A 19,590-nucleotide genomic window follows, 5' to 3' on the forward strand; every position below is an offset into this window, starting at 1 on the left:
AAGAAGCCTTCGTTGAATCTGATGAACATGATGAGCCGGAGTTTTATGAGGCGGAGGAAGAAAACCCATGGCCTGACAAAAGTCACACCTAGAGACCTCTTGTCACTTAATTTTACAGTACTACAGACTGACAAACTGGCAGACACAGGGCCACAGAGACACACAGACTGGGGGGCAGGGGGAGACACACAGATTGGGGGGGGGTAGACAGACAGACAGACAGGTGGGGGGAGACCGACAGTCTGGGGGAGACAAATATTGTGGTACTGGGATATGTCCTTCCTGTAAACATTGAGTTGTTGAAAGCAGAGATTTAGTTTATTGTAAAGCAGTGGTTCTCAACCAGTAGCCCACCAGTGTGTCCTTTAGGGGTTCCAGTTGGTCCCCAGTTAAACGAATTGGTTCGGCCTGTATAGCTCTGTTTGGTCTTGGAAGGGGGGAATTGTTTAATAAAATGTGAAAATGACATAATTGTCCTCTTTGATGATTCCATTAATTTTATTTCCATTTTTATAGATGTTGGGGAAGGCTTGGTACAGTATAACATAATGGTTCTACAGGCAAGGACATCAGTGCAGGTGGTTTGAAAGAGTTTTCTCTGAAACAAGAGATACAAGGTACTATATATAAAATTGTAAAATGACAGTAATTCAGTCAGGTCCATTCTCATCAAAGATAAAAAAAAGTAGGAATTTACCCTTACTCTTACTTTTACTTTAAGTACATTTAAAAGCATTTACTCTTGAATACTTAAGTACATTTAAAAGCAAGTCCTTTTTTACTCTTACTCAAGTAATGTATTGACTGGGCTACTCTTACTTGTAGCAGAGTAAATTTTGACCAGAAGTATTTGTACTCTTACTGGAAGTACTGGGGTCAAGTACTCTGTCCATCTCTATATTTTTATTTATTTTTGATTTAACGCAGCAAGGAACCTGTCTCTTCTACAGACAGACCTGAACTTGTGAACTCTGAAGCTATTTAGTAGACCTGGGTACATGTAAGTTAAGAGGAATAGTCAATAATATTGGCTCTAGAATTCCATATATTCATTTACATACAACCTAGTGACTTTTACCTAAAATAAAACAAATTTACCAGCTGCATCAGTCCACCACTTGGCTTATTGTTGATACCTGTATTCAAGAAATAATTAGTCAATGGGTTCAGTGCCCCTAATACTGGTTATTCCTGTTGACATGATATAATCTATCACATACAAGTCAAACATACAACAACAGCTGCCACTAAAGGTTAGACCAATATAATTTGGTCTTGCTCCTTTCTCCTTCCTCTTAAGCATTTTTGTCTGTTCCCTACATTTTTCCCTTCATATTCTCTGATACAAATGCTCAGAACAGTCTCGTTAGCTGCCACAGAGACCAGAGACATCTCATTTTCGAAGGCCATTCCATCACTCGGAGCGTGGAAGTCCTCCTCCTGCTGCCACCCTCCCTTCACTTGTCCATTTATCTAACTGCCCACACAAACACACACAGACAAGCGTATGTTGCCTTTTTTTGATGAACGAACATTTCTCTGCTAACCTTTCTCACCACATTTCTGTCTTCCACCTCTCTGCAATAGTCATGGCTGAACTGTAAAATCTTTGAGCTTCTTACATGTCCATCTTTTTATTCTTTCTTTTGCACTTCATCAATTTCTGACTGTCATTTTTTTTATTAAGTGATTAGCTGCAACAATTCAATTACCTCCCAACTAATCATGTATATGAGTGGGAGGGAAAGCTGTGGGATTCAAGAGAGGCATATCCATGGCAACACTGATATTTTACAAGAGGCAATATCAGCGCATATGTGCTTCGTGGATGTATTTTAATTAGTTTCAGTTTTGTGAAAGATTATTTGGAGCATCCGACTGTAAAAGCCACATTGGAGACATTTGATGTGTGGAGCAATGTATTACGAATAGGGCACACCTTAAATCTTGATATGGGCCACGGTCCATTTTCTTTATGGTGGAGACTAATATGAGTCTAAATGAGAGAAGCTGTTCTGGGAAATTCCAGCTAGAAGTCACCTTTGTGGTTTGGACGCTTTTGATATACAGTGCGTGTGGTTCCTCGTTCCAGGAACCACACGCGATTGATGAATTCTGCAATATAGTGACAAACTATTTATCTTATTATTTACGGTAATTTAAACATTTATGAACAGGGGAATATCCCTGCAATTTATAGACTAATTAACCAGCCATCTGAAGTCATGAGGACTAAAATGTAGACCACAGATACTGTGTGTAAATGTATGATTTTAAAATAATGAATTAATTCTTATATAATTAGAATAATAATAATAAATTTATAATAATTATACGATACTATACTGAGAAAACAGGGCAGAACATTTTTTCAAAGTACTGACATAATCTTTGAATTTGATCTTGACTTGGTGGCAGATGTGTGTATGTGCATGTACGTGCATGCGTTCGTGGGTGTGTGTGTGTGTGTGTGTGTGTGTTCCTTTGGTGTTGGGTCTGTTGATTGCTTGATATATACAGTAAAAAGTCTAATTTGAATAGAAGTCATCAAGTTCATCTCCATTGAAAGGCCTTCTTCCTGTGTAACTGAGCAGTGACCCAGCAAGTCTCCAGCTCTTCCTTGGTCTGCTCTTCTGTCTTCATGTCAGTCTTTTGTCAGTCTTATGACTTTTGGACAGCCAGCTTCTCCTCTCTAAATACACATAAACAGATTGCAGATGGAAGAAATAATGCCATGAAACAGTTTTTTTTGCCCATTAAAATTTTTCACCTTTTTTTTTTTCATTTAACTTGCCCCATATTCTGAGATTTTCAGTGTTGAACATCTTCAGTGGTCTCCGCATGATGGACAGAATGTGACTGTGCTTTCTGCAGATATAAGTCACACAAGAGGTGCTTGTCTTACTGTCCTCTCGGGAGGGACAGACCTGGCATCTTTTCCATTTTTTTTACACCTGTGTCCACTGGATCCATTGCAGATTGGTTGGATGACCTGTTCTTGACCTTTTCATTGACAGCTGCAGCTGCAAGGGATCGAGCTGGCCTGGCTCGCATCTGGATCTTGGGAGTGAGGAGTGCTATGCCGAGTTCTTCCAGGAAAAGCCAACGTTGGTACAATTTGCCAGCATTACATTGCTGGTTGATTTCAGCCCACAGGACATAGGCATTGTAAGCAGACACATCCATAATGTTGTAGAAAATCACCAAGGGCCAACGGGCAGTCTTGGGCTGGCAGCTGTATGTTGCTGTGACTTTGTCCAGATTTTCAACTCCTCCTTTGGTGGAGTTGATGTCCAGGGTCATTTGTGGCTTCATGTCTTCTCTTGTGCTCAGAGATCCATCTGTGTGCATTGTGCTCATTGTAAGAACATTCTTGTTTTTCTTTTGGCAGTATGAAACAACTGTTGCTTTCTCAGTGAAAAAAAAAACTAAGGAATGCAGAGGTCTGCCCTGTATCTTCAGAATTTCATTGGGAAGTTCTGGCTTATTTCTTCTGACTGTTCCCAACATAGCTTTCTCTTCTGAAGTTCATCTCCAAGGTGGTAAGATGTAAAGAAGTTGTCACATGTGATGTTATGGCCTTGCAGTCCTTCACTCATCTGCAGCTCCACACACATCCCTTGATTCTTCTCAGATGCTCCTCCAGGTAGCTTTCCAGTATACACTTGCATATTCCATGCATAACCAGATTTTGCATCTCAGACTGCCCATATTTTTATGCCATACTTACCAGGCTTGTTGGGAAAGTACTGTCTGAAAGGACAGTGGCCCCTGAATGGAACAAGGTGCTCATCTACAGTGACATGGGGACCAGGATTGTACAACAAAGGTAGAAGTTCAACCCATTTATCCCATACATCTCTGATCACAGCTGGTTTGTCTCTTTCACGTCAACCAGCTCTGCTGTCACGGTTGTCAAATCGGATCACACGAGATTTCATGTGAAATTTCTCCAGAGACATTGTTGCTCCAAAGATTGGCCTTCCGTACTCTTCATCCCACAGACTTGTAGTTGCTTCTCCCCATGACCTGTACACTCCAGCTAGTAACAGAATTCCGAGGTAAGCATGCATGATCTGGTGGGGATATGAACAGCTGAAATGCTGATTGAATATCATCAACTCGTGTGACAGCAAATCTTGTAGGACAAGGAGTCATTTTGATGACATTGGAAGATGACAGTCTTCCTTTGGATTTGGTGTGGTGATGTTGACCATTTTATCTTACCATGTTTAGATGCTCATGTCCCCTCTGTGGATGATGACTGCTGCATTCCTTGGTTTTCATCCAATGGGGAGACAGCAGCAAACTCATCCTCTGAATCCTCCTCCTCGTTGGAGTACTGACCATCTGGATCATCAATAACATTGTCCTCGGTCTCTGAAAGATCCTCTGTCTCTGAAATCTCTTCCTCTGCATCACTATCCCAGTTCAAAATCTGTGATGAAGCTTGTTCAGCTGTAAATCTTCTGGAGCTCATTTTTTATGTGTTGGTCAAAGAGATGACATGAGAAGAGTGACTTGTCAAATGAGAGAAAGTTCCTGCTACACACACACCTAGGTCTCTGTCAGTCAAAATACAAATAACGGAGCAGTCAAAACAAAGTACGTCAAAGAGACATGCTTACTTTTGCTGTGAGCAGCAGCATTGCCAACATTACAGTGCTGCGTCAAAATGTCCCGCAAAATCATTTTTGTATACAAACTGTGCACAGACATTCCACTACATATCAGAGTGTCCAGATTTTACACACACGTTCATGACTCTAGATGAGGAAAAGTCACAAAATTTCATGAAGAAAACAAAAGGATATCTAGTGCTTTGATCAACACAAAAAACGAACATAATACAAGGGTTAACTAAACAGTTCTTAAATATAGTGTTGGGATTAAAAATCTGTTGTCTGTCTCTTTTCTGAATGTTTACATCATCCAAATAAAGTTGTTACTGGTGTAACCTTTTTTTTTTTGACTGTTTTTATGTTTATGTTTTTATGTTTTACTGTGGATTTCCACAGTACGGGTCAAAATGTCCCATAATATAATCAATGTGATTTTTTCAACATAATACGAGGGTTAAGTCTTCACATGAAGAGTTTCTTATGGACACATATTTACGTATACATCTGTCTTTATTATTTAGCAGCACAATAGATCCATGTCTCATCTTTGCTCTATAGCCTCTTTCAAACAGGTGTTATATACCAGAAACCCTTTTCTCTCTGACCTCTTTGGTTTGTTCCAGCAGGACCAAAAGGACCAGTACCACCTCAATATACATGTTCACAGAGTATGTCAGTGTTACAATGGAGATGGATCTAATTTACCCCCCGTTATGGTTTCATTACAGTCAGACAGACAGAACAGTCAGACAGAAGATCATTGTAGAATAAAGGCACACAAGACCCACCTATAAAAACACTGTCTGAATGGCGCTTTGACTGAACAGTTATAATTACTATACAGTATATAAAGTCTTTGGTACTCTGGGTTTGAATTAGCGATATTTGTTTCTGTTCATTTCAGTTAATTTTATTTCAAAGGAACATCTAACACAAAAAGGGCTTTCCTTTTACATTATAAAGCCTGAGGCAGGCACACAGAGAAATAATATTTCATCTAGCTTAGCATTTGTGTGTTTGGATTTTTTAAACACAGAAACAATTAACATGCACACAGAGACATGCACATAACCTAACTGAAATGTTGACTGAAACAACTGTATTCACTGGAGGATAAAAATTTAAAGTAAATTCTCCTAAAGAGGAATTGGCTGGGTGGAGGGCTGTTTGACCAGTGGACAAAACATTCAACAAATTCACAAACAGCACTGATATACTGTGGCAGTGCAAGTGCACACACATCAACACACATAGATACTGTCTGAGTGGAAATACAACCTTCTGTAATGTTTGTGTTTTATTAGAGTCATAAACTACCCTGGCAGGGAGCAGCCAAAAGAACTTTAGTTGATCTGATCTAATGTGTTTTGGATATAAAGAGCTCTTTTTGGCTTTGTATTGGTATGAAAGCTGACTGCATTGCCAAAATAACATTCAAATAATCAACATTTGTGTGTGTGTGTGTGTGTGTGTGTGTGTGTGTGTGTGTGTGTGTGTGTGTGTGTGTGTGTGTGTGTGTGTGTGTGTGTGTGTGTGTGAGAGAGAGTGTGTACATATGCCTGTTTGTGAATGCATTTTCATAAAAATAAGTGTTTTTATACCCTTTTCCCCTTGTAAAGACATTGACATTGTCTTCCACAGTACCAAAGCAGCCCAACGTCAGTTCTTCACTTTCTCTTCATGTCTCTAGTTTTGTTTTGTCTTTCTTTCTCTCTCCCTCTCTCTCTACCCCCCGCCACACACACACAAACACAAACACACACGCAAACACAAACACAAACACACACGCAAACACACACACACACACACACACACACACACACACACACACACACACACACACACACACACACACACACACACACACACACACACACACACCAATGTGTCCTTTCTTAATTTCCACTATTTTATTTACTCCTGCTTTCATCTTACACACACACACCAACTAACATAGGGAAAAGTAATGGGAAGAAGGAGGTCAAACAGTAGGTTGGGAGGAGAAACATGGTGCATAATGAGATTTCTTTAATTCATTAAAAGATGATAACAAATTGCATAGAATTGCAAATGTCTGCTTCAGTTTTTCTGGTGTGCATCATTGACAAAAACACCCAATTTCATCACACTTGCTCTATTTCTAGTTGCATTAATAAAACCAAATCAGTTAATTGTTACTACTTTCATTTTCAGATTGCCTCTCTATTTCAATTTTTTTTTTAAAGTCTGCTGTACATCTATCACTATGGAAGTGATTAGTGGATTCCTCTTGGCTGTCATTCAGACTACAAAGTAACTTGTGTTGGAGTGATAGCTGGGTGTGATCTTTGTCCTTAACAAACAAGCAGTGTGTAAATCACCTGCATGCACTTCTGGTAGGTGACAAAAAATTCAGGGGAAAGCTGAGTAGTGGGCCATCAAACGTATTCCTCTTGGTCTTCAGACCATTATTGAATCCATTACTTTCCATTCCCCAGGACATGGTTGAACATGCAATACCTATAAAAAGTATTAATCACCTTGGATTTATCACCCTTTTATTACTTTTATACATGAAATCATGGCCAATATGTATATTTTTTTTTGTTTGTTGTTGTAATAATTAGCAAAAAAATATTTTTATGTCAAAGTGAAAATGTTTTTACAATGTAATGTCAATTAATAAAAAATATTGTAAGGTAAAAATAAGTGTGATTTACCTAATGCAACAGCGATCCAGGTATTTGATGCCAGCAGTATTATTATTTTGTGAATTGGAATTTACCTGAGTGTGGTCCAGTGATTGTTGTAGAAAAACACTTTTGTCTGTCAGGTACTGTCTCCGGTTCAGCAGTTATCTTGCTGAACCAGCAACATTAAAAAAAAAAGAAAAAGACCAGTCCTAGTAACTACAGAAAAGATCCTTGAAATTTCAGGGGATTGGCACAAAAATACTTTCAAGTCACTGGACATCCCATGACATTCAGTTAAGTGCATCATTGAGAAATGGAAGAAGTTTGGCACTGCCTAGAGCTGGTTTCCTCACATACGGATTGATGGCAAGACTGGTGAAGAAAGTCACCAAGACACATGCATTCACTCTGAAAGAGTTAAAAGCCTCAGTGCCTCAGATGGAAGAGGATGACATACAACTATACAGGTATTATGTGACGGGGAGGCTTCTCAGAAGCAGGCCTTGAAGGCTCATAAAGGTAGAGGGGAGCAATAATGGAGAAAAACATATCACAAAATCCTCTTGGAAGATCTGACTCAGTCTGCAAGAGAAGTACAACTTGGGAGAAGATGCATTTCTAGTAAGACAACAACCCCGAACAGCTAACGCTAACGTGTTTGCTTGTTCTATCTGTGTTGACATATTGCCTTTCTGTATGTGTTCTCTGGAACTTAGGTGGACTGTTCGGCGTGGCTGTACTGGTGTGGGCAAGCTTGTGGGTGGAGCCATGGCTCCACACCTGTTGGTCCTCTCCATACGTGGGACTCATCCCCACACCAGTTACTGGTTTTCACACCTGAAGTTCATTAGACTAATTACCAAGTACAGATGGTGGTTGACTTTGCAAAAAGGATTGAAACAGCTTTACTGAATACTTTCTTCCAGAAAAGGCAGGAACATAGGGTGACCCATACAAGTGGTGGTAGGAGCACACAGGTAGACTACATCTTCTGTAGACAGTGTAATCTGGGAGTGTAGCCAAACAGCATAGGATGGTGGTGTGTAGGATGACTCTGGTGGTGAGGAAGTTGAAGAGGGTAAAGGCAGAGCAGAGGACAAAATGGTGGAAGCTGAAAAAGGGAGAGTGTTGCATGACTTTTAGGAAGGAGTTAAGACAGGCTCTGGGTGGTCAGGAGTTGCTTCCAGATGACTGGACAACTACAGCTAATGTGATCCAGGAGACAGGTAGGAGAGTACTTGGTGTGTCATCTGGAAGGAAAGTAGATAAGGAGACTTGGTGGTGGAATGAGGAGGTACAGGAGTATATACAGAGAAAGAGGTTAGCTAAGAAGAAGTGGGACATTGAGAGGACTGATGAGAATAGACAGGAGTACAGGGATATGCAGCGTACCGTGAACGTAGAGGTAGTAAAGGCCAAACAAGGAGCTTATGATGACTTGTATTCTAGGTTGGACAGTAAGGAGGGAGAGACTGGTCTATACAGGCTGGCAAGACAGAGAGACAGTGATGGGAAGAACGTGCAGCATGTTAGGGTGATCAAGGATAGGGATATAAGTGTATTGACAGGTGTCAGTAGTGTGATGGGAAGATGGAAAGAGTACTTTGAACAGTTGATGAACGAGGAAAATGAGAGAGAACAAAAACAAGAAGAGGTGGCTGTTGTGGACCAGGAAGTAGCAAAGATTAGTCAGGATGAATTGAGGAGGATATTGAAATGAAGAGTGGAAAGGCACTCGGTCCAGATGATGTACCTGTGGAGGTATGGAGAGGTGGCAGTAGAGTTTCTGACTGGGTTGTTCAACAGGATTTTAGATAGTGAGGAGATGCATGAGGGATGGAGAAGTGTGCTGGTGCCCATTTTTAAGAACAAGGGACTGTTCTACCAGTCCATTGTGTCCATTGTGCTGTTTCACGCCATTGTGTGTTGGGGTGGTGGTGCCAGGAAACGGGACACAGAGAGACTCGACAGGCTCATCCGGAGGGCTAGCTCTGTGATCGGTCAGGATCTGGACTCGATACAGACTGTTCTAGAGAGGAGGACTATATCCAGGTTTAGGCCGATCCTGGGTAACACCACCCAACCCCTGCACACCACCTTCACCCAGCAGAGGAGCTCCTTCAGTGGCAGACTGCTGTCACCAAGCTCCTCCACTGAGAGACTCAGGACCTCCTTTGTGCATCGTGCTATCAGAGGGCACAACCACTCTCTCAGAAGGAGGGGGTCTGAAGCCGCAGGGTCATCAAGGTCGGGCGAGAAGGGATAGACGTGGGGGGCCTGGGACGCACTGTGGATGCACTGTGGGACACTTTGTGGGGGTCCTTAATCAGTTTACAGCTCGGTTCATCCACGTGTTACTCATCACACTTCATCTACACCCAATGCTCTTTTATCTCTTCTTCTCCCATGTGCCTATGCTTCCTTCCTTTTATTCTAGGCTCTTCTGTTTCCGGTTGTTAAAATTTATGTAACAGCATGTAAATAATGTAACTTATACAGGGTCTTTGGCTGTGCCATTACTTTCTGTCATTGTTGTGTGTATTTATTGTATCTCTTGCGAGCAGATGTCACCTGAATTTCCCTTGGGATCATTAAAGTATCTATCTATCTATCTATCTATCTATCTATCTATCTATCTATCTATCTATCTATCTATCTATCTATCTATCTATCTATCTATCTATCTATCTATCTATATGCATAGTTTTGGCAATATGTTATGGGAAAGAGTAGTTGACGCTAAACTAAGGGCAGAAGTGAGCATTTGTGAGCAGCAGTATGGTTTCATGCCAAAAAAGAGTACTAGAGATGCAGCAGTCACTTTGAGGATGTTGTTAGAGATGTACAGAGAAGGCCAGATGGAGCGGCATTGTGTTTTTGTAGATCTGGAGACAGCTTATGACAGCGTGGCCACAGAGGAACTGTGATATTGTATGAGGAAGTCTGGAGTGGCAGAGAAGTACTTTGGAGCGGTGCAGGATATGTATGAGGACTGTAAGACAGTGGTGAGGTGTGCTGTAGGTGTGACAGAGGAGTTGAAGGTGGAGGTGGGACTGCATCAGGGATCAGCTCTGAGCCCCTTCTTGTTTGCTATGGTGATGGACATGCTGACAGATGAGGTTAGACAGGAATTGCCACGGACTATGATGCTTGCATCACATTGTGATCTGTAGTGAGAGCACGTAACTGGTGGAGGAGAAGCTAGAGAGGTGAAGGTTTGTCCTGGAAAGGAGAGGAATGGTGGTTAGCTGCAGTAAGACAGAGTACATGTGTGAGGGACTGAAGTGGAAGAGTGAGGTTACAGGGAGAAGAGATCAAGAAGATGGAGTACTTAGGGTCAACAGTCCAATGCAATGGAGAGTGTGGAAAAGAGGTGAAGAAGCGTGTACAGGCAGGATGGAATGGGTGGAGAAAAGTGTCAGGTGTGATGTTTGATAGAAGAGTTTCAGCTAAAATGAAAGGAAAGGTGTACAAAACTGTGGTGAGACCAGAGATGTTGTTTGGTCTAGAGTCTGACTCAATGAGGAAAAGACAGGAGACAGACCTGGAGGTAGCAGAGATGAAGATGCTGAGGTTCTCTTTGGGAGTGACCAGGTTGGATAGTCTCAGGAATGAGTACATCAGAGCACATGTTAGAGGTTTTGGAGATAAAGTCAGAGAGGCCAGACTGAGAGTGTTTGGACATGTCCAGAAGAGAGATAGTGAACATATTGGTAGAAGGATGCTGAATTTTGAACTGTGAAAGAGAGAAGCGGGTGCAGGAGACAGGGTTAGATGGAGGCAACTGATTCGCTGTGGTGACCCCTGAAGGGAAAAGCCGAAAGGAAAAAAAGAGTCTGTCTATTTGTGACATCACAAATTTGCGCTCTAGCAAAATCTAATCATTTTTATTAGGTCTGGACCATGAATTCCTGAAATTGCCAATATTTATTGTTGCAGGAAGCATTTGTTTACCAGATTTTAGGAGTTGGTCGGGTTAGGGAGGACCACTATGTATATGCAGAGACCTGAAAAAATTTGATTTTGATAGTATGACCCCTTTAAAATGTCCTTGAAAAGCAGACAATTGTGCAGAAAAACAAAATGTTAGGTATTCAGTCAAGTGCACAATACCTCTGTTTAATATTCAGTTTTAGCCAGATTGAACCATGCAGTCATCCAGATTGAACCATGCAGTCATCCAGATTGAACCATGCAGTCACCAAGATTGAAGACATCATCTAAATTCTTCTTTAGCTGTCTGCTCTCTGCCTTTTGTTTCACTTACATAGCAATCTTCATAGTCCTTTATTTGAAGGTCCGGGCCTCCGGTATGCCTCAAGCAGACCTGAGGAGATCCGCCATGACTTAATGAAATACAATGATGCCTTAATGTTGAATTCCAATGTACTGACTCATGTACTTAGGCCTACCCTCCAGTGTACTCTAAAGTTGTCTGATATTCCCTGGAGAGGTACAAACACAAAAACAACAGCCGTGGTTTTAAATATTGGACCTTGCATTTCACATGCTTAAAGTCAACTATTTCAAAACATGAATCCATAAAAATATATTTAAAAAATCTATATTACAATGTTACACGTGTAACAAGTGTTTCCTTCCTTTATTGAAAGATTTTATGTCTGGAAAGCAAATTTGAGTCAAATAGACTGAGCAATGTGTAAATCTCTGCAGACATCACCCTCTTTTCCCTTCAACAGCAGGGCAGCAATACAGGCATAAAGGACATTGTTTATGGACAGGAGAAAGCACTTAGCTCCTCCTTCACATCATTTAGCCAGGAGGTGTCAGAGAGGTAGAGAGGGAGAAAGCAAAAAAAATGAACAAGACAGGGGAGAATAACCAGGGGGTTTAGAGGTTAAAGAACATAACTGCAGACAAGAAAAAGTGCAGTGTGAAAAAGTGGGGTTATCCTGACACAGGATGAGAAAAAATGAGATGAAGTAAAATAACATGAGAAGATGGTAGAATCCGGGCAAAGAAACAAGGATTGTGAAAAGAAAAAAAAGAGGGAGGCCAGAGAAGACACAAGGATAGGAAGCAATTGGATAATCTAGTTTAAGTACAAATGAACTGCCAGTTTGTTGTTATGGTGGATGGAGGTTTTCTTAAGACAGGCAACGTAGATGTCCAACAGAATCATCATAAACAGACAATCTGCAGATATTCAGCTAATACAAAGTCACTGGAACACAACATCATCAGCACCCCTCAGTATGTTAATAGCCTCTAGACCCAATGTCTGCCTATATGGAGGTGTGTGTGCTGTTTTGTTGTGGTCCCAAGGCAAAATAATGTTTTGTCTCTGTCACTTGGAAGAAGTAGATGACCAAAGATCAGGTGTATTACTAAACAAACACACACACACACACACACACACACACACACACACACACACACACACACACACACACACACACACACACACGAGACAAACCAACCTCATGCAGTCACACAAACACATCCTGCAAGTCATCTTTCAATATGGTTTACATTGTGAAATGTTACAATTGCTTCGAAAAAAAATCAGTCTACTATATTGTGAAATATGAATTCTGGTGTAGCTCATGAATATGGCATGAAATCAAATGCGACATGTACAGTAATTTTTCTGAATGTTAACAACAGAAGAAAACCGGAGACCTAGTAAATTACGAAAAGATAGCTTGAAAAACATAGTAGACATTCTTTAATACATGGGGAGTGTGGAGAAATGTACATTCAAATAATGGGTTGTACAAGGAGGAATAAAATGGAAAGGGCAAGGACTAGGTTCAAGAAAGCAAAATAATTATATACCTGATAAAATTACTGCAAAGATGATGCAGGAGCTTATTGGAGGTGAGCGACTTCTGGAATAACCTGGGCCATAGGCAGCTGTGGAGGCGCTGAGGAAATGACTGGACAAAGGAGTGAACAAATTCAGACAAGGAGGAGTTGATGATGAAAAAGGAAAGATTGAGGAAAAAGAGCAACTCTGGAGAGGTGAACAGAGGAAAAGAGGATGCACCAAGTGTTTACCTTGTGATATCAAAGGACCATGGGGGTTAGAGGATTTTGATATGCTGTCTGTTGAACTCTAATGGCTTTCTAGCATCTCTTTGTGTATGTGCATTTTCTTGGCATCCATCAAACTATGATTTTATTATGAATTCCCTTTGGGAGAATTGTGCCTGCGGTAAAGCTTCTTAAAATGCAACCTTGAATTTATTTTGTATGCAGCCACAAATTCATTCATTTTTCAGCAATGTCCTGTAAAAAGCACAAGCACTTAATGGGGGAAGGACTCTTTCCAGTCTCTCAACACTTGTGTAGTCTCTGTCCTCAAAGGATTGTCAGTCACCTTTCCCAGCTGTCCTAATTCATTTTACATTTGAACACCTGCAGATTTTCAGCCTAGATGAAATCCCAGGGTGCTTATGGCAATATTTTCTGAGTAGCAGACAGACAAAAACTTAAAACTTTGCGAAGTAATTTCAATAGAAAATTGATTTTCAAACTTCCTTATGTTCTATTTTTATTTCTTTTCACCCATGATCCTGGACATGCAAATTAACTTATGTAAAGCAAAATGGAATGAGAGCAAGGTGAAAACTCACTCTTCATTTATATTTATGAAATGATTGCTTCCTCTTGTATTAGTCTCTGAAACAAAAGTTTAATTGTTTACATTGGTCCCTTTTGTAAGTTGAAAGGTATGCTAGAATACCTATTCTATTTTTGACCTTTTAATGAACTGAAATACATATAAAAAGCTATTTTTGAAGGAATTAGAAAATGTGGAAGGACAGATGCTAAACTGTATTTGTGTCATTGGAAGCTGAATATTTTCAGTGTTCTAAGAAAGCGGTGGAAGATTTTAAGTTTATTTCAAAGTTTAAAAAAATTGAATCACTGTCTAATTATTTTTCTGGTAAATTGAAATTCTATAAGTAGAAAGACCAGAGGAATTAACTGAGTTCAAGTTTGATTAGCCAATTAACACAGGGTGGCCATGGTTCCAATGTTAAAGTAAACTTGAAACTGATTAGAACTATCAAGATATACAGTACTAGCAAGAACCCGTGGAAATTCCATGATTAAACAGTAATATCAGACTTCATACAAAACATGAAAAGAATAAATAGCTGCCTTGTTCTATGGAGCTAATGCTACACTGCTAACGTGGAAAGCTCCAGCTAAACAATAGCCAACTGATGATTGTCGAGTTTTAGCTGCAATGCAACGTGAGACACAGTGATGTCATGAATGCTAGCACATATTCCTTCTAGATTACTTTACTACCTGAACAGTGATTTCTACATTTTATGTGAATGAATGAATGATGAATCTTCTTCTTTTCCTTTTGGCTTTTCCCTTCAGGGGTCGCCACAGCCAATCAATTGCCTCCATCTAACCCTGTCTCCTGCATCCTCTTCTCTCACACCAACTACCTTCACGTCCTCTTTCACCACATCCATAAACTTACTCTTTGGTCTTTGTCTAGGCCTCCTGCCTGGCAGTTCAAAACTCAGCATCCTTCTACCAATACATTCACTATCTCTCCTCTGGACATGTCCAAACAACCTCAGTCTGGCCTCTCTGACTTTATCCCTGAAACCTCTAACATTTGCTAACATGATGTACTCATTCCTGATCCTATCCTTCCCGGTCACTCCCAAAGAGAACCTCAGCATCTTCATCTTTGCTACCTCCAGCTCTGTCTCCTGTCTTTTCCTCAGTGACACTGTCTCTAGACCAAACAACATAGTTGGTCTCACCACAGTTTTGTACACCTTTCCTTTCATTTTAGCTGAAACTCTTCTATAACACATCACACCTGACACTTTCCTCCACCCATTCCATCCTGCCTATACACGCTTCTTCACCTCTTTTCCACACCCTCCATTGCTCTAGACTGTTGACCCTAAGTACTTAAAATCAGCCACCTTCTTGATCTCTTCTCCCTGTGACCTCACTCTTCCACTTGGGTCCCTCTCATTCACACACATGTACTCTGTCTTACTGCGGCTAACCTCCATTCCTCTCCTTTCCAGGACAAACCTCCACCTGTCTAGCTTCTCCTCCACCTGTTCCCTGCTCTCACTGCAGATCACAATGTCATCTGCAAACATCGTAGTCCATGGAGATTCCTGTCTAACCTCGTCTGTCAGCCTGTCCATCACCATAGCGAACAAGAAGGGGCTCAGAGCTCATCCCTGATGCAGTCCCACCTCCACCTTGAACTCCTCTGTCACACCTACAGCACACCTCACCACTGTCTTACTGTCTTCATACATATCCTGCACTGCTCCAAAGTACTTCTCTTCCACTCAAGACTTCCTTATACAATACCACAGTTCTCCTCTGGGCACCCTGTCATAAGCTGTCTCCAGATCTACAAAAACACAATGCAGCTCTGTCTGGCCTTCTTTGTACTTCTCAACATCCTCAAAGCAAATACTGAATCTGTAGTACTCTTTCTTGGCATGAAACCATACTGCTGCTCACAAATGCTCACTTCTGCCCTTAGTCTGGCTTCAACTACTCTTTCCCATAACTTCATTGTATGGCTCATCAGCTTTATTCCTCTGTAGTTGCCACAAATCAGCATATCTCCCTTGTTCTTAAAAATTGGCACCAGCATACTTCTCCTCCATTCCTCAGGCATCTTCTCATTATCTAAGATCCTGTTGAACAACCCAGTCAGACACTCTACTGCCACCTCTCCTAGACACTTCCAAACCTCTACAGGTATATCATCAGGACCGACTGCCTTTCCACTCTTCATCCTCTTCAATGCACTCCTCACTTCATCATGACTAATCTTTGCTACTTCTTGGTCCACAACAGTCACCTCTTCTAGTCTTTGTTCTGTCTCATTTTCCACGTTCATCAACTCTTCAAAGTACTCTTTCCATCTTCCCATCACCCTAACCTGTTGAAGGTCCTCTCATCTCTGTCTCTCTGTCTTGCCAGCCTGTATAGATCAGTCTCTCACTCCTTACTGTCCAACCTAGAATACAAGTCGTCATAAGCTTCTTGTTTGGCCTTTGCTACCTCTACCTTCACCTTACGCTGCATCTCCCTGTACTCCTGTCTACTCTCATCAGTCCTCTCATTGTCTCACTTCTTTTCAGCTAACCTCTTACTCTGTATACACTCCTGTACCTCCTCATTCCACCACCAAGTCTCCTTATCTACTTTCCTTCATGATGACACACCCAAGGTCTCTCCTACCTATCTCCCTGATCACATTAGCTGTAGTTGTCCAGTCATCCGGCGCCCTGTAGGTCAACAGCGCCGATGGTGGTCGTTGTTAACCCGGGCCTCGACCGATCCAGTATAGAAGTCAAAGGTTTGATTTGCATGTTTGATTTGGCAAAAGTTTTACGTCGGATGCCATTCCTGACACAACCCTCTGTATTTATCCGGTCTTAGGACCGGCACAATAACACACTGTCCTCTTGCGGCTACGTTGAATGAATGGATGATGAATGAATTAATAAATATATAAAATTTATGTCTCATAAAGAAAGAATCAGACGAACAAATATCCAACTGTCAAGCATGATTATCAATGAGTCTTCGATGTGGAGCTGTTTAACATCAGTAAATAGCCGGTTTTAACTCCTTCCATGGGCGGCACGGTGGCGCAGTGGGTAGCACTGACGTTGCACAGCACGGCGGTTCCAGGTTCGAGTCCCGCTATGTGCAGAGTTTGCATGCTCTCCCTGTGTCTGCGTGGGTTCTCTCCGGGTTCTCCGGTTTCCTCCCAAACCCCCCAAAAAAACCATGCAAATCAGGTCAGTTGGCCGGCCCCAAATTCCCCGTAGGAGTGTGTGTGTCTGTGGTTGTCTGTCTTTGTGTGTGGCTCTGCAGCGCACTGGCCCGGAGTGTCCCCCACCTCAAGCCCTATGCCTGCTGGGATAGGCTCCAGCTCCCCAGTGACTTTGTCCATCATTTTTGTCCCAGATATCTATCTGCGTTGTTGTGTGAACGAAAGGTGTAACTGCAACAAAAAGCCATTCTGCCCAACGTCTTACGTTATATTGTGATTGGTTGAACACCGTGATTGGTTGGACGCTTGATTGACAGGTAGTGGGTGGAGTTAAAACGTGACAGCGTGAGGTTTTCAAGTGAGCTTATTCAAATGCATAGGTCTCATCTGAGACCATGTGCATGTACATGTTCAGAGATGAGACCATGTGCATGTACATGTTCAGTCCACCTAAGTAAAAAAATGCTATTATGTTTGAAAAAGTAAAGCTCAAGAAAAATTGTTTCACTATACAAATCTATAGAAGTTACTGAGCAACAAGATATATAATGTATTTGGAATAAACTATGAATTTGACAGTGAAATATTTTTCTTTTGTTTCAATATATTCATTTATTGAAGGATCACATGGGGAAAATGGTTAGTACTGCTGACAGACTTGATTCTTATTAGCCAAAAGTCAAGTCTTACGGCTGACATGAAATGAGCCAGCATAGCTTTTCCAACATGTAAATCTAAAACTAATAGGAATAGACAATAATATACAATTGATTGAAACATATTTTGCAACTCATATGGACTCTTACGTTGAGAGCTTATGAAAATTTTGTAATTTTAAATTTTGATTATGCAAAAACAAAGAATGATATAGAAAAAGCTGAAGTAATAATAAAAAGCCCAAAGCTTTCTGGAGGGTCGACTAAAATTTTGAGCTGAAACTATGAATGTGTAATGAAGTGTTGAAAAATAAAAACACAAACAAAAACAAAGCAAGAAAATGTGCATTTAGACCGTTCCATACAAATGATTAATAATTCAGTGGAGCTTGAAAAGACTAATCTATGGATGAAATATTAGTGCAATTTGTTTTTCATCAATCATTACATCGTATTATGTAATACATAATAAGATACATAATGAATCTTATTAGGTACATTCTCGGTATACCACAAGAAGATGTTTATTGTCTCATTAGTGGAGGTAACAAGTATACCAAAGCTGGTAAGTGATCAACCAGGAGGAGGTTTAGAGACAGACGGTGTGGCTGTCTGGTCTTTCTGATGGTTTAACCTTTGAGATGTAAAATTAGCTCTTATCCCTTAGTTTGCATGAATGACCACAATGATAGGTCATAGGCACCACACAGCTTAATTGAATTACTGTACATCCTGTACAAGATTTGCACCGACTGTGTGAGATCAACACAGTAAAAGATACATAAGTGAGAATGTGTGACATTATGTGTATCCATTAGGCAGCAATAGGCACAGCATATGTATGAAGTGAGTGTATTAATAGAGCACGTGTTCATTAAGACTTGCATATATTGTTTTTGCCACTAGCAAGTGAGCCTACAAAGTGTCTGCTTGTGTGTCAGGGTAATGGTCAAAGTGCTATTGTGTTTGTAGTAAACAGTAAATTGTTTTACTGAATGTAGAAAGTAGAATTGCTCTCCAAGTGTGTTCTGTTGTATATAAATTCTACCACAACCCCACTGTACAATTAATTAATTTTTTGTGCAGCATCAATTTCAGTCTAAAGTCTAACTGATTTGTGTGACCTTGAACTTGCTTTGCCTGATGCATTTCTTAATTAAAAATGCAGATGAAAACTCTGATGTGAATAGACATGAACTATATGCTTAGGTGGTGGAGCCTGGTATTATCTATCTGCTATGTAGCAGTACTACACTCAAGTTGGATGATGTACCTTACCACTTGATGGACACCATCTTTGAGCTGGTTGATTAGCAAAACTGTAGAAATGTTGAGTTTGATTGCCGATAACTGCAGCTGGACTTCTGTCTACTGAAATTACAGTTGATAATTTCGACCTGTTGCATTCACCACAAGGTTACAATGAATAGTTTATCATCTTCATTTGGAAATTATGGACTTCAGCCTGCTACTAATAGAATGTTAGCTGGCAGGCTGGGGTCAAATGGCAGGGCTGGTAAGAACCATCTTCAGACTTGTCACTGCCACCATCCAACTACTAGTCGAGGAGTAAGAAAAAAATCGGCAATGGTTTCTGTTGAATGTTTGGAATAGCTGTCAGTGTGTGCAGGTGGTTGTTCTGTTCTGACAGCAGTGTGTTCAGAACTAGGGCAGATAAAACATGTCTGGGACAAGGGCAGCAGAGACAACTTGAGTCTGATGAAGCCAACCTTGGCTGCCATTGCTGTCATACTGGTCACTGAAGATGAATGGATGGGCAATACATGTGTGTAAAAGGTGTGTGTGTGTGTGTGTGTGTGTGTGTGTGTGTGTGTGTGTGTGTGTGTGTGTGTGTGTGTGTGTGTGTGTGTGTGTGTGTG

At 40.9% G+C, this 19,590-nt stretch overlaps 1 protein-coding gene and 1 pseudogene across 3 annotated transcripts in view; one reads left to right on the forward strand and one right to left on the reverse strand.

Moving 5' to 3' along the window:
* grid2 (glutamate receptor, ionotropic, delta 2) overlaps positions 1-19,590 on the forward strand; it is a 578,212-nt gene that overhangs the window by 108,306 nt on the left and 450,316 nt on the right. The window lies entirely within an intron of this gene.
* Positions 2,828-4,480, reverse strand: LOC137593201 (piggyBac transposable element-derived protein 4-like; annotated as a pseudogene).

This window comes from Antennarius striatus, chromosome 3 (assembly GCF_040054535.1).
Source record: "Antennarius striatus isolate MH-2024 chromosome 3, ASM4005453v1, whole genome shotgun sequence".
NCBI classification, from domain to species: domain Eukaryota; kingdom Metazoa; phylum Chordata; class Actinopteri; order Lophiiformes; family Antennariidae; genus Antennarius; species Antennarius striatus.